This window comes from Bubalus bubalis, chromosome 2 (assembly GCF_019923935.1).
Source record: "Bubalus bubalis isolate 160015118507 breed Murrah chromosome 2, NDDB_SH_1, whole genome shotgun sequence".
In the NCBI taxonomy this organism is placed as follows: Eukaryota; Metazoa; Chordata; class Mammalia; order Artiodactyla; family Bovidae; genus Bubalus; species Bubalus bubalis.
This window is the reverse complement of record NC_059158.1, coordinates 67,786,309-67,801,435: the sequence shown is the minus strand read 5'-3', so window position 1 is coordinate 67,801,435 and position 15,127 is coordinate 67,786,309. Positions and strand designations below refer to the sequence as shown.

Here is a 15,127-nt window from a genome sequence, read left to right as displayed (position 1 = left end):
GGCAGGTGGTATTTGAAACATGTTTTTGGTAACTAGTTTGTTAACTTCTGGGGGGTAAAGTTATTCTCTGATTTAAATGTACTGCTCCAGTGTATAATGGGGTGTTTCTACACAGTGGAATGATAGTCCTTTCAAAGTGGTTATGAAATGAATTTGGGGGACTGGTTTATAAACTGTGTTGCCAACAATGATTAAGTGGCGTTAAAACCTTGTCAGACAGAATGAACCTAGATTCTACCAATGGGTACATTTAGAGAAATACAAATTCAGTTTACATCTATAGGTTATCTTGCTGAAGTCCAGTGAGGCTAAAGCCAGTTAATTATTCAGGTCTTTTTAACACAGAACATAAAAAGCAAATTTTCCCCCAAATCCAGTTCCCTGAAGTTTTTCTCAAGTTCAGCTCTTCTGATGAAAACTTTCCATTTTACTGTTGTGTAACTTTAGTCCATCAGTCTGTTTCTCGTTTTCTTTCTTTTCCTTTGGATGGGGTGGGTGGGCGGGGGGTGGTTATGCTATATACCAACTGGCCTCCATTGCGAGTTTATTCTACAAATTAAGTTTGCTTATTGAAGGTTCTTTCAGGCACTGTAACACATGCAGAGATGAATACATCCTTAAATAGTTTATCCTTTTTCTGTCCAAATAGATTTTCCCTCTTCTTAGCAGAGGAGAACATATCTTTGTTAACGTGTATTCATTTTCTACTGAACAAGAAATTAAAACAAATGTCTCAGCTGATTTAGCTATGAACATATTAGTATAATAATTTGGTAAGTTGTATCTAATCTATATGATGTTAAACTTTCTTAATACTATTTGATGCTTTGAAAATAATTACTCTCTTTCAAACTACTCTGAATACCCAATATCTCTAGTGTGTGTTTTGTTGTTATATTCAGTTTAACACCCTGTATATTTCTGGATAGTGAGCTTTTGGAGGATAATATCTGTAGTCCTTGTCTCTGTATCTCAGCCCAGTATCTGTTGTTCCATGATAGATGTTTACTGAATGAATGCATATGATATCATGGGTGTAATCTCTGTAAGGTTGTTCAGGGACCATCCATGTGAAGCATGTCAGTCCTGTCACCTTTAATTCCCTGTCATGCTGATTCAGTGCTTTATACTTGGTAGATACTGGATATTCCTGTTAACTTGAAGTGTGAGAAGTAGCAATGGGTTATTTTCATAACTTACTTAATATCTACTTGTTTAAAGTGGAGAATGAATTAATCTTGTAATTTTAAAAGTCCTTAATTATACCAAAATGCTCTCTGCCCTACAAAATGTTCATCGTTTCCCATTATCATTACTCTTATTTGGTATATTTCTCCTGTTCCTTTTTACTGGTAAGAAGGCAGAGGACACAGTGGAATATATGTATCTGCTTACAGTAATTCTGTTACGGAAATCTAGTAAGAAAAATGAAAAGTGGTAACTTTTGAAAAAATTTCTCTTAAGAGAAATAATTTAGGGAAAAGGAACAAGTGTACCCATATAGTAGTATGGAGAGGGGCAGTCCTAGAGTGTTGAAAGTCAGTCATTGAAATATTATCCAAATCTTTTCATTTTGTTTTTCTTTCCCATTTCTATCTTCTGTGAGAAAAGAGGAATAGAATAGGATAAAGAATCAAATGAGTCACTTTTTTTCTTTATTGCCCTATGTTTATTGCCCTGTGTGTGGACTGGGTAAAAGATCCCTTGATTCCAGAAGTGTAATTCCAGTTTCTTATAACGTGAGTATTTCGTAAGTCGGCTGAGCAAATTCAGGTATGTTGGCCCATCTCACACCCAGAGTGGAGAATGAACCCAGGGAGAAACAGGTTACTGAGCACTGTTGATCACCAAGGGAAGTCCTGATATTCAAGGGGCAAGTGTGTGAGGAATGTTAGAGATTCTCTAAGACTGAGACAGGCATGCTTATAGCAAGTCAATGTACGAGCATTTCACGCTATGTAGTGATGAAGGAGAGTAATTACGAGGGATACGGGGAGTTGCAGGGGTATTAATGGCACCCCTTACTTGATTCTTACATTATTTTTTAGGATCGTGTTAGCCCACTGCTGCCCTGGCTACACAACCCCCAAATGGTAAAGGTCATTTTGAGTCATGTGGGACAGCTTTTTTTCTTCTGTAATTATTTTTAATGACACACATTTTATTTGTATGTTAGTTACCTTTTACTTGATCATGAGCCCCTAGAAACCAGGGATCAGGTTCATTTCACCCAGTAAGTTAGTAGTCGTGTATTCTGGCCAACATTGGTTTTAGTGCTTAGGATTAGCATTGAACAAAGCACATGAAAATCCCTGTTGTAGGTTGTTTACTTTCCAGTTCAAGGTGACAACAGGTTTTTTTGCGGGGGAGTGTTGTATGTATATAATATGTGCTAAGTCACTTTAGTCGTGTCCAACTCTTAGTGACCCTGTGGACTGACAGGCTCCTCTGTCCATGGGATTCTCTAAGCAAGAATACTGTAGTGGGTTGCTATTTCCTTCTCCAGGGGATCTTCCCAACCCAGGGATCGAATCCACATCTCATGTCTCCTGCATTAACAAGCAGGTTCTTTACCACTAGTGCTACCTGCGAAGCCCTTGTATTACATAATATATATATGATGGTAAGTGCTATGTCAAAAACTAAAGCAGGCAATGTGTGCCATGAGGGAGAAAGGGGAGGGTGTAGGCCAGTTGTAAAAGGGTTATCAGAGAAGGCTTAACCAAAAATGTCAGCCAAGAGCTGAAGATGTAAAGGATAAGGGGAGGAGGAGTGTGGAAATTCCAGGCAAAGGAAATAGCAGATGAAAAGACCCAGGAGTCAGGAGCATGCTCAATGCTTGCAGAAAATGACAAGACCCCGGAGAAGCTGGGGTAGAGTGAGCAACTAGAAGAGTAAGAGGCAAAGTCAAGACTGACTGCTGACAAGTCACATAGGGCCGTTTAGTGTGTTAATAGTGCCTTGGAAGGAGTCTGGGTATTCCAGATAAGATGAAAGCCACTGGAGTGTTGTAGTCAAACAGTGATGAGATTACGACATGTTCTGGAATTTCTGATTACTGTTAGGGAAAAGACTTGGTGGGTTAGAGCTGGCTTAGAGATTGACATCAACCTGGGTAGCATTAGTGTAGGTAGTAGGAAATCATCAGATTCTGGTTGAAGGTAGCTAATAAGTTTTGCTGATAGACTTAACTGTGGTGTGAAAAGTCAAAGTTTAGCACCTGAGAAAACCAGAAGGCTGGAATTGTAGTTAATTAAGATGAGTCTGGAGGTGGAGCAGGAATGGAGAAAGATGAAGAGCTTCATGTTAACAGGTTAAATTCAAAGCGCCTATGAAACGTCCGTAGAGAGACGTCAGAGCAGTGGATATCCAGTTCTGAGATTTAGGAGTTAGTTCTGGGTCATTCACATACATTTGGGATTCATGAGTGGATAGTTGATGTTTACAGCTATGGGGTTGGATGAGATCATCAAGGAAATGAGTGCTGCTAGGGAAGAAAGAAGTCTGGGCACTCCAATTTCAGAAGCCAAGGACACATGGAATCAGCAGAAGAACCCAGGAAGTAGAAGGACATCCCCAGGAGAGCATGGGGACCCAAAAAGAAAGTGAAGAGTTTCCTGGAGATGGGAATGATCTGCAGCTTCAGATGGGACTGAGGATCCAGCTAAGATGCTGCTGCTGCTGCTAAGTCACTTCAGTGGTGTCCAACTCTGTGTGACCCCATAAACAGCAGCCCACCAGGCTCCCCCGTCCCTGGGATTCTCCAGGCAAGAACACTGGAGTAGGTTGCCATTTCCTTCTCCAATGCATGAAAGTAAAAAGTGAAAGTGAAGTCGCTCAGTCGTGTCCGACTCTTAGCAACCGCATGGACTGCAGCCTACCAGGCTCCTCCATCCACGGGATTTTCCAGGCAAGAGTACTGGAGTGGGGTGCCATTGCCTTCTCCGAACTAAGATGCAGATGTGGCTGTTTTATTTCCCACCTGATGAGCAGTGGTCATCAGTGACTAATAAAAGTGGCAAGATCAAAAGCTCTGTTGGAGTAGGTGCCGAAGGTAACAAACTGTAGACTTCTGACAGTCTTGCAATAGAGAAATGGAGGGTAGTTTCCTTTATTTAAGATGGGGGGAATTATACTGTATGTTGATGAGGAAGATGAACAGGGAGAAATGGGTGAGCAGGGCAGAGAAGCAGTGTCCTAGAGAAGATTGTCTGCACTGTTTTCCAGGTGTTTCCCAAGCTCTCTGCACTCCCCTTGGATCTCTCTCTCTCTCCTGACAACACTAGGAGCTCTTGAGGGGCGTATCCCTACTTAAAGCAGTATTGGCCTTCACTGAACTCGAGCTGTCCTACTTAGGCAGAAGGAGATGGGATCTAGCATAGACGTGAAGTGGCTGTTCTTTGCTGGGAACGTAACGTCTCATACCACCCATAGTAGTAGAACAAGCAGAAGGCAAGGGGATAGGTCCAGGCTGGAGGTAGATGTGATAGTGGGAAGTTCCCTGTGACTTCCACACCTCTATTAATTAGGAAGTGGCTGTTGGCCGAAAGGGAGGATGGGGTGACCAAAGCGCATGTGTCTGTGTGAGTCCTCCATGCCCAGGAGAGGGGTCATTTATTTTTGAGAGAATAAATGAATGGTTAAGTGAGTTGTCTGTCTAGATGAGCCTGTGATTTTATAGTTACATGTTAATTGTGAATAAGTAATATAGTAAACAAGTAATCAAAATTTCCTTAGCTTCTGGAATGGCTCTTCTTTTTCCTCAAGTATGGCTAGCAACTGTTAGCTGAGTTGAATCTTAAGCACCTTAATATTTTCTTCCCTTCAGGTGATTTTCCTTGTCATTGAAGAAGCTTACCTTGACACCAAATTTAACTACACTTAAAAATTCAGATCAACAGATTTAAGTATTTATAACTGCTGCTGCTGCTGCCAAGTCGCTTCAGTCGTGTCCAACTCTGTGCGACCCCATAGACGGCAGCCCACCAGGCTCCACTGTCCCTGGGATTCTCCAGGCAAGAATACTGGAGTGGGTTGCCATTTCCTTCTTCAATGCATGAAAGAGAAAAGTGAAAGTGAATTCGCTCAGTCATGTCTGACTCTTAGCAACCCCATGGACTGCAGCCCACTAGGCTCCTCCATCCATGGGATTTTCCAGGCAAGACTACTGGAGTGGGGTGCCATTGCCTTCTCCAAAGTATTTATAACTAATGCTGCTTAAATGCTGGAAGTGGAGGAAAATAAATTTCCTAAAGAGCTCATCAAAGCCTAGTCAGGAAAAGAGATGTCCTAGGTAAGCACAGAGAGCTTTCAGGAAGATGGCTTGTCAAAAATCCTTTCTTGCCCATTCAGGTGATTCTAGGAAATAGAACAAGTCTACTTTGTAGACATAGTGGTGAGAGAAGGACATAGAGATGCCAACTCCTGTTACTTCTCGCCCTGGTTCCATGGAAGGACACTCCCGGTTCCAGGCCTTCTGTCTTTACGTTACTCTTGGTAGTAGGGAATTTGAAGGGCAAATTTCATTTCCAGTGAACCCATGGGGCAATGAGCTAAGGACCGGGTCTCATGCCCTGTTTGCCTTTCCCTGCTCCTGTCCTGACTTCCTGCTTCCCAAGATTCATACAGAAGAAATGGAGCATATTTAGCTTATTTTTTCTGAAAACCTAGTCAGTGACAGACCCATTTGGCTCACCACTCAATTTTGCCTAGAGAGTCAGGAAGTAAGAGATACTTTGTCAACTTTTCTCCTTACTGAATCTTGCTGAACAATGCTTTTGCTGTGTGACTATTGCACATTTAAATCCAACTCTACTAATTACCTGAACCTAACCTCATGCAAAGAGTTGACTCATTGGAAAAGACTGATGCTGGGAAGGATTGGGGGCAGGAGGAGAAGGGGATGACAGAGGATGAGATGGCTGGATGGCATCACTGACTCAATGACGTGAGTCTGAGTGAACTCCGGGAGTTGGTGATGGACAGGGAGGCCTGGCGTGCTGCGATTCATGGGGTCGCAAAGAGTCGGACGCGACTGAGGGACTGAACTGAACTGAAGTAGGGTGTGACTTTTTAACCTAAATTAATCATATAATATTCTTTAGACTATCTTATACTTTTACAGGCTGATCTTTGCTGTCTTTTTTCCTTGTTTCTGACAGATGTCATGTTTGGGTTCTATTTTCTCCTTTCCAGTCCTAGGTCTAATTCGGGCCCATTATCTTCAGGAGCCTTTTAAGTTATCCTCTCATCCATCCAAAGGACTCCTACTCATTCTTCATGCTGCTGTCGCGTTAATCTTCTTAGAGTAAGCACATCCCTTGCTCTTAGACTTGAGTGGTTGCCCACTGTTTTCAGAATCAAGTCCAGACTCCTTTGAAACCCAGCTTTCTGTCATGACATCAGTATGCTCCCATGATGAAGCAGTATTTATTTCAGTAGTAGGTTCAGATACACTTGTTTTTAGTGAAATACCAGAATCATTCTTGCCAATGGCAGCCGTTCTATAACTTAAAAATATTTTGTCAGAGAAATAGCAATAGTGACTCATTGAGAAAACTTCCTTAATCTTCTGACTCTTCTTCAAGACTTTCTGCTTATGGGGCTATAACTCTCTGATGGTCTGACATTTTTATAATTTCTTTTACTACAAGCAGTTCAAAGTATTGATGCATATAACCTTGTTGCTGGCTGTGTGGTAAGTCTCAAGCATCAGAAAATGGATAGATAGCTTAAGATACTTTGCTAGGCACACCAGTATTTTAAATCCGAATTGATATACTTGGTGCTTCAAGACAGATGGTTCATTGCTTGTGAGGCTAAGAGCATTTGGCAGTACTGAAATTGAGCCTTCTGTTCAATCCAGAATAATTCAGTGATGAGTGGGCAACTTTGTACTTTTTTTTTTTTTCTGGATTTGAATATTTGGAAGTGTTTTAGCTTACATATTAACTATATGTAAGCGCCTTCATAAAGTGACATTCCAAGCATAGGCAAGCACATTATCAGTGGATAGGCACTATATCAGTTTGGCATATGGCAACACTTGTTTTTATTTTCATTATAGGGATGTTCCTAGGAAGATTAACAAGTATTCGGCCATGTTTAAACATGGGCACAAAACTTTCCAGGTTTAAAGTTAACTGTAAGTTAGGCTCATGTTAGTTAACATCCAAGGGGAGGATTTTTGAATGTGACTGAAGTGAGTCTGAAGAAAGAGGCTTTTAGGTCTCGTGTGGGTCATCTCTCCCCAGTTTTACGTGATTGCCCCAGGTAACACCTCTCCTCGGGTACCTTGCTAAGACAGCATTTCCTTATTTAAGGCCTGGCTAGAGGATTGCAAAGAACAGCATATTTAGAGCCCTGTGTTTTGTTACTTAAATTAGAAATCATTTTGTATTCTTTTTGATTTGCAGCTTGTTAGAGCTTTCTCAGTAATTAGCTGGAAATGTCTTTTCTCCATGTATTTTCAAAGTAGGACTTACATAATTCTGTGGTCATTAGGGGACGACTGGGTGTTGAGGAGCCAGCAGCCCCAGTCGCCCGCAACACGGGAACGCCCCGCGGGGCCGTCTACAGGCCGACAGCAGCGGCACCGTCGTTCCGCAGTCGGCCCTGGGTTGGGGTTTTGATGGATGGAGGATGTTGATGGTTAATTTAGCAGAGGGTGCTATGATGTGGAGAAAACACCCACCTCATTTAAGCTTTGGGAAAAGGTTTACTCGTTTGAGCCAGAGTTAAAAATAGTGTTTTGCCTGCTCTCTCAGTGCTGAAAGGATAAAGAGATCAATAAAAAGTTTCCTCGGATTCTGTAAGTCAAACTTGTCTCTCTTTTTTCTACATTTCCAGGGAAACCAAGATCACAAATAAAGGGGCATTCTGTATTTTTATTGATTCTCTAATGTAAATTCTTTTCTGACAATAAGTGTCTCGTGAAGGGTACTCTGACCACTTTTCTAGATTTATTTCATATAACACATCCATGGACTGATCTCTTTAGGAGTCACTTCTTTACCGTGTGCAACTCTGAACACACCTGGGAGCTTAGTTCCTGTCTACCGCGTAGTGGCGTACATGGGACAACGGAACTAGAAGAGTGCCTTAGGAGGACATGTACACACCCAAGTGACTCGTTGCGTGTCTAAAAATCACTGCCATCTGCATATTTAACACAGGGACAGTAACCTTAGCTCTGAGGTCAGGTCCCCTCTAGACTAGGAATCTTTAAAATCATCATTTCTACTAAAATGTTGTCATCAAATAACATTTTATCATTGAATAAAATATAAACTAATTACCAAGAGTTGCCACCTGACACATTTCGACACTTTTGAAAGAATAGAAAGATCACAACTTTTAAGTTTTCAGTGTATTATCATTTAGAGTAATTAAAGGTCAATGATATATTTTCTTTGTGAGTAAAACATTCCAATAGTAATTACTTCACTTCTCCTGGATCTGCAGTTTCTGAACTGGAGCCAAAATAACTACCAGCCTGTCAGCCTGTGATGGAGTAACTAAACTCCCATTTTCTGTGTACTCTTTTATTCTATTAGAACTGTTTTGTTTTTTTTTTACTTCTCTGGGCCTGAATTTTCTCAATTATCTAAAAGAACAAAAAACAGTGAAAAACACTGCAGAAATGTAGTGATGGGGAAAATGTGTTTAGTAGCAAAACACTGGGCAGTGTAAAGTATCTGGAAAGACTTTAAGCAGTAAAACAATACAGTTGCAAATTGTATGGATAATTACATGTTTGAATACAGCATGAAGCTTCGCTATTAGAACATTGTTTTTGCTTGTGCTAATAGGTTGTGTCGCATCTTTTTTTGTTGTTTTTTGTTTGTTTTTGTCTCTGGGCTCTGAAGATTGAAGTTTACTATTAATTGCCAAGAAGGACATAAGTGAGTATATTTCTTTTTTTAATTTAAATGACTGATGATACATATTTATATGAGTGTTCAATTATAATTTAAGTAATGTAGCTGCCATAATATTCTTCTAGATTTTACACTTGAGAGGTGGTCTGGTCTAATCATTTCTAGATGACTCTTCCGATTCTCAGACACCAAGAGAGGAGTTAAAAGAATTTAGAATCATTCTGGGTGTGGTGGGAACAAACTCATGCACATTCTTCTCTAGAGAAAAATCACACATGTCCTAATCCTTGAGGTTTCTTTTAATTCCATTTTTCCTCCAGACCAACAGTAAGATGTTTTTACTTTTTTTTTTTTTTTCCAGAAGAGGTGTGGTTGAAGGGTCTGCCAGAACCAGAGGCTAAGCACACAGCAGTGTAAAACAAATTCTTTATTCCAGCTTCCAGAATGCATCCTCTTCAGCCTTTCCTGTTCATTGGACTAAAGCTGTTAAGCAGTGGTGTCAAGAACCGTCATCCACTGGTTGAAGCTCAGTAGAAAACGAGGAAGCAGGCGGGTTTAGATCCAGTAGGAACAACTTGACTCAGATCTTCGCACTTTCCCTAAGGAGGGTCGGGGGTGAGGAGACAGCATTTACATTTGTACTGAAGCTGATCTGATGTGATTGTGACAGTCTTCCAATCAGTATTTGTTTATCTTAATTTAGTCACGTGTTAAAAATGTGAGGGTCAAATTTACTTCCTCTCAAGGCCACTCGGCGTACACGTCTTGTAGTCTTTGGAAGGGATGGCAAGGAAACAGCCATGCTTTAATGATGGCATTAGATGTTGATGAAAGCTAGGTGTAATAGTAGAAACATTTTATTGTATATTTTTATTCCAAAGTAAGTGCAGTGTATTATATTTAGATAAACGTTCAGTGATAAGCCAGAAATCTTACACATACATTGCTGAAAGACATTTTCCCTCTGGATTTAATAAAATTCTGGTACACAGAGGTACAAAATGTAATTCATAGATGTAATGAAAACCCTAGAAAACTTACTTCCCGCATGCTTTCCTTCCCTCCCCTCCCCTCCTGTCCCTTTCCTCCTCTTCTCCACCCCACCCTCCAGTCTTGCTTGTCTTCATTGCTGGGGAAAAAAAAAAAAAAAAAAGTAGGTGAGCACATAATTAGGTCGTCACTTTTAAACTCTGGATTAGTGGGAGATCCTGGAAGACCTCCCTCAACTGCAGTGCTGAACAAACGACTTTTTCCACCCCCATCTGCATGCTCCCACTACTTTTGACTAGATGTCTTGAGAATCTGCCAATATTTTTAATTGATCAAGTGAAAAATACACAGGAAGTATGCCTGTTTTTTGTTGGAATATTTTCTTGATGCGTTGCATAAAGACCCAAAGGTGCTTTTGCTTCTGTCTGTCCTCATAGAACTGGGGTTACTGTGGGGTGTGTGGTACCGCAGCACACCATAAATCTCCACTAGATGTCAGCGTGCCACCAAATGAAACCAGCACACTCTCCTGACCTGTTACTGAAACAGCTTTTTAATCAGAATGCTACATACAAGTTTTAGTATACAGGTTAATAAATTATATTTGTCAATGAATAGTAATAAAAATGAAATCTTTAAAAAATTTAGTACCTTTCATCTGAGGATTTCAAAATGTTTTACTTATATTTTGGTTTTTGCCGTAAGAGCCCCAAAGAGATAGAGTGCAAATATTCATTTTTCATTTTACAGTAAAGTAAAGTAAGGGGACAAAATGATTGGCCCAAGATCACATAGACAGTCTGAATAAATCCAGGCTGGTATTTCTGCCATCACAGAATCTACTCTACCTGTGTACTTAGATACAGATGCCCTTTATTATCATTTATATTAACTGCTTTGCCTTAAAAACAAGCTCAAGAAAAGTGGAATAATAGTTAAGAATTATCGAAGATTATTGATACGATTAATATGGGGATGTTTTAGATGTAATTTTAAGTTTTTATAAAGACTGCACAAAGAAAATGTGCTGAACAACCTAGATGAAAACTTTAGAAAATCATAGCAGTATTTTACCTGTGCTGTTTTACAGATGGTGAACTCAGACCAGTGTGAGCCTTGTCTTAGCTCATGTGCTCAAGTGCAGGAGGAAAAGCAATTATAATTTGGTCTGGAAGGTTGAAGCTCTTGGGTATGATGGGATTAATGGGCATAACTGCATATTGTAGGTTTTTCACTGTATAATTTTCTTTAAGAGGAATATACATAAAATCCTGTATATTAAGACTTGTGATTTTCTCAAAATTGTATAAATACACAAGTTACAACTGTAAAAGTTATGTTTGTGGATAAAGATTAAAAATACATAAATGGCAAGTTAGGTTGGTGTGACTATGGGTAAATTCAATTTTCTCTTTATGTGGTAATATTGTTTCTACAATAAATAAAAAGAGAAAATGGTTTTTATTGTAAAAATTCACCGCAGTCGCCATTTTAGATAGGCTTATTTCCTATCAGTAGAGGTGCATTGAGGTATAGTTTGGTTTATTTACTTCAAATGTTTTAATCATAGAAACCAGGGTTAAACCGGCAGAAGTACATATTTTCGAACTTTACTGTATTTTAGGTGAAACTAATGATTGCCCATCCCAGCGGGCTGTTTGCTGCACAGTTCAGTGCATTGCCAGGATTCATACTGATGAAAAAATGTTTAATAAATGTAGCTGTCTTCAAATTGTGTTTTCATTTTAATGGTGCAAGGTTAAAAGAGTTGCCAGTAAAGTTTGAGATTTTCAAAATTAAAAATTACAGTAGCTATTAATTTTGCATGCTTAGACCTATGTTTTGGTTGAGAACCTGTATCAAACCATGCATAGATCAAATTGAGGCATTAAATAACATGTCACATATGTGAAAGTCATGTCTCAGTAATCACAGCATAGCCACCATTGAATTATGTATAAAAACTGAATGTGCAATAATAAAACTTAGACAACTGAACTCTGATTATCCATTGGCAAAGTCAGGCATGTGTATCAGAATTGCCTAGAAAACTTTGTAAAAAACGCATTTCCCAGCTACCACCTCCATCCTGTAGTCACAGATTTCCAGATTTGGTGGTGGAATGGGTGGGTGGAGGCAAGCATGCACAATACCAGGACTTTTCAGGGTGCTGCAAAGTAGTAGTGCCTGCCGGGCCTTCAAAGGCCTTCCACTCCCAACCCAGGAATGCCCTCTGAGCTCATTGTTTGGGCTCCTGGAGCCACCAAAATGTAGCCTAAAACACCTTGAATACTTGACTCATGGTTGGCCAGAGTTATTAAATGGTTGTAACAAACCTAGGTGAATGGAGATGATTAGACTGCCATTTGGAGGTGAACTCTTTGTTCAATCAGTTCTAATTAAATAGAAAGGTAAGGAATCCAGCAGGGAGACCTGACCAGCTCAGCCTCCCTCATACCTGATCTGTTCAGTTCAGTTCAGTTCAGTTGCTCAGTCGTGTCCACTTCTTTGTGACCCCATGGACTGTAGCACACCAGGCTTCCCTGTCCAACACCAACTCCCAAAGCTTGCTCAAACTCATGTCCATCGAGTCAGTGAGGCCATCCAACCATCTCATCCTCTGTCATCCCCTTCTCCTACCAGCATCTTTCCCAGCATAAGGCTCTTTTCCAAGGAGTCAGATCTTTGCATCAGGTGGCCAAAGTATTGGAGCTTCAGCATCAGTCCTTCCAATGAATCTTCAGGACTGATTTCTTTTAGGATTGACTGGTTTGATCTTGCAGTCCAAGGGACTCTCTGAATAGTCTTCTCCAAAAGCATCAATTCTTTAGTGCTCAGCTTTCTTAATCGTTCAACTCTCACGTCCATACATGACTACTGGAAAGGCCATAGTTTTGACTAGATGGACCTTTTTTGGCAAAGTAATGTCTCTGCTTTTTAATATGCTGTCTGCTGCTAAGTTTCTGCAGTCGTGTCCAACTCTGTACGACCCCATGGACGGCAGCCCACGAGGCCCCCCCTGTCCCTGGGATTCTCCAGGCAAGAACCCTGGAGTGGGTTGCCATTTCCTTCTCCAATGCATGAAAGTGAAAAGTGAAAGTGAAGTCACTGAGTCTTGTCCGACTCTTAGAGACCCCATGAACTGCAGCCCACCAGGCTCCTCCGTCCATGGGATTTTCCAGGCAAGAGTGCTGGAGTGGGGTGCCATTGCCTTCTCCGAATATGCTGTCTAGGCTGATCATAACTTTCCTGCCAAGGAGTAAGCGTCTCTTAACTTCATGGCTACAGTCACCATCTGCAGTGATTTTGTAGCCCCAAAAATAGTCTGCCACTGTTTCCATTGTTTCCCCATCTATTTGCCATGAAGTGATGGGACTGGATGCCATGATCTTCATTTTCTAAATGTTGAGTTTTAAGCCAGCTATTTAACTCTCCTCTTTCACTTTCATCAAGAGGCTCTTTAGTTGTTCGCTTTCTACCATAAGAGTGGCGTCATCTCCATGCCTGAGATTATTGATATTTCTCCCAGCAGTCTTGATTCCAGCTTGTACTTCATCCAGCCCAACATTTCTCATGACATACTCTGTATATAAGTTAAATAAGCAGGGTGACCATATACAGTCTTGACGTTCTCCTTTCCCAATTTGAAACCAGTCCATTGTTCTGTGTCCCTGTGTCCGGTTCTAACTGTTGCTTCTTGACTTGCATACAGATTTCTCAGGAGTGGCCCACAAAACCTATATCTTCTCTATTAGTTTCCCCCTGTGCCTATATGATTTGTTCTTGGGCTTAAAATACAGGCATCTCCAGAAATCTTTCCTTTTCGTTACTGATAGTACAGAAATTAATAACATGTAGTTTTATCAGTTTTGTTTCATTCTGTTTTGAATTTTTATCAGGAACTCTATAGCTTCTTAGCTCAGGAAAACCACTGCTCACCCCTGACACCTGGCTGAAGCAAGTTGTTGGGTAAATGAGGATTTTGAGAAGAGAAAGATCGAAAAGAAGCCCAGAACATTCTAGCTACTATTTGAGAGGCTGGGCAGAGAGGAGGGGGCCGGGGCTGATTGCCCAAGGCAGTACCCTTCAGAGAACAGAGGAGATCTATTAACTAACATGCTGAGTCATTGGAGGGCTGAGCAGGACCGTCTTCATTTCAAGCTCCCAAGGCGAGGTCCCTGCTGCTGGTGTGGAGGGACTTCATTTTTCTCCTGTTGGTCTCTAGCTAAAGTTCCACATCCAGCACACAGGGGTCCAAAAGTTGTTGTTGCTTTTCAGTGAGTATGGGAATCACCTGGAGAGCTCCTTGAAGCCAATTCCTGGGCCCTACATCATAGATTCTGATTGGTGGAAGGCCATGAATTTGCTTTTCCAACTGCTGGCTGCCTGGCACTGACTGAGTGGTGAGCTTTAGACAACATTTCTCCAGGCAGCGTCTGCAACCCTGGCAAAGCAGCCAATATGATGTCCCAGCATAAGCTGAAGTTCTAAGATGTGGGCGTTTTCTGACATGCTGCAAAGATGAGCCCAGCAAACTCTGGTTTCCAAAACATATCATCTAGGAGTATCTGCTGTTCAGTCTCTCGTGGTGGTGTCCTTCTTGTCTTTTTAAGCTTAGTCACACAGGAAGATCAAGATTTTTTATTGATGGGTTGTGTGCCAAGGTATCAGGAGGATCAAGAACAGAAATTCAGTAGGCATAGAACCTCAAAATCATTTTTGTCAGTTTCCTGGCCATGGTGGGTTGAATTGGTTGAAATCCACAACCTACTGACAGATGCTCAGCAGGAGTTAGGAATGATACTGTTTAAATGTAGCAGGCTTTTCTTGGCAAAATCTCTTAAGAACTTTGATAGATTTTAAGAACTTGGAAATTCTTAGTTTTTTTGGTTTGTTTTTTGTTTCTGGAATTTAAGAATTAAACACTTAAAGTACATTGAAAAAGCATTCATAGACTATTGGAAAAAACTTGTTAAATTTCTTGTCTCCTTAGAACAATGCTTATTATATTATGGATAAGGTAAAGGATAAAGATGAGGCTAATTATAAAATGGCTTCCCAGGTGGTTCAGTGGTAAGGAATCTGCCTGCCAAGCAAGAGATGCAGGTTCAATCCCTGAATCGGGAAGATCCCTGGAGAAGGAAATGGCAACCCATTCTGGTATTCTTGCCTGAAGAATCCCATGGACAGAGGAGCCTGGTGGGCTACAGTCCGCGGGTTCACAACAGAGTCAGATGTGACTAAACAACAACATGCAT

At 40.8% G+C, this 15,127-nt stretch overlaps 1 long non-coding RNA gene across 2 annotated transcripts; it reads left to right on the top strand.

Annotated features, from left to right (window-relative positions):
- Nucleotides 1–5,075: 5,075 nt before the first annotated feature.
- On the top strand, nt 5,076–11,243 carry LOC102407295. 2 transcript variants are annotated; one of them, XR_006546817.2, is made up of 2 exons: nt 5,076–8,903; nt 9,244–11,243. It is a non-coding gene; the product is annotated as an uncharacterized LOC102407295 (long non-coding RNA). The 2 variants fall into 2 exon arrangements; XR_328742.4 differs by having other exon boundaries at nt 9,241–11,243.
- The last annotated feature ends 3,884 nt before the right edge of the window (nt 11,244–15,127 follow it).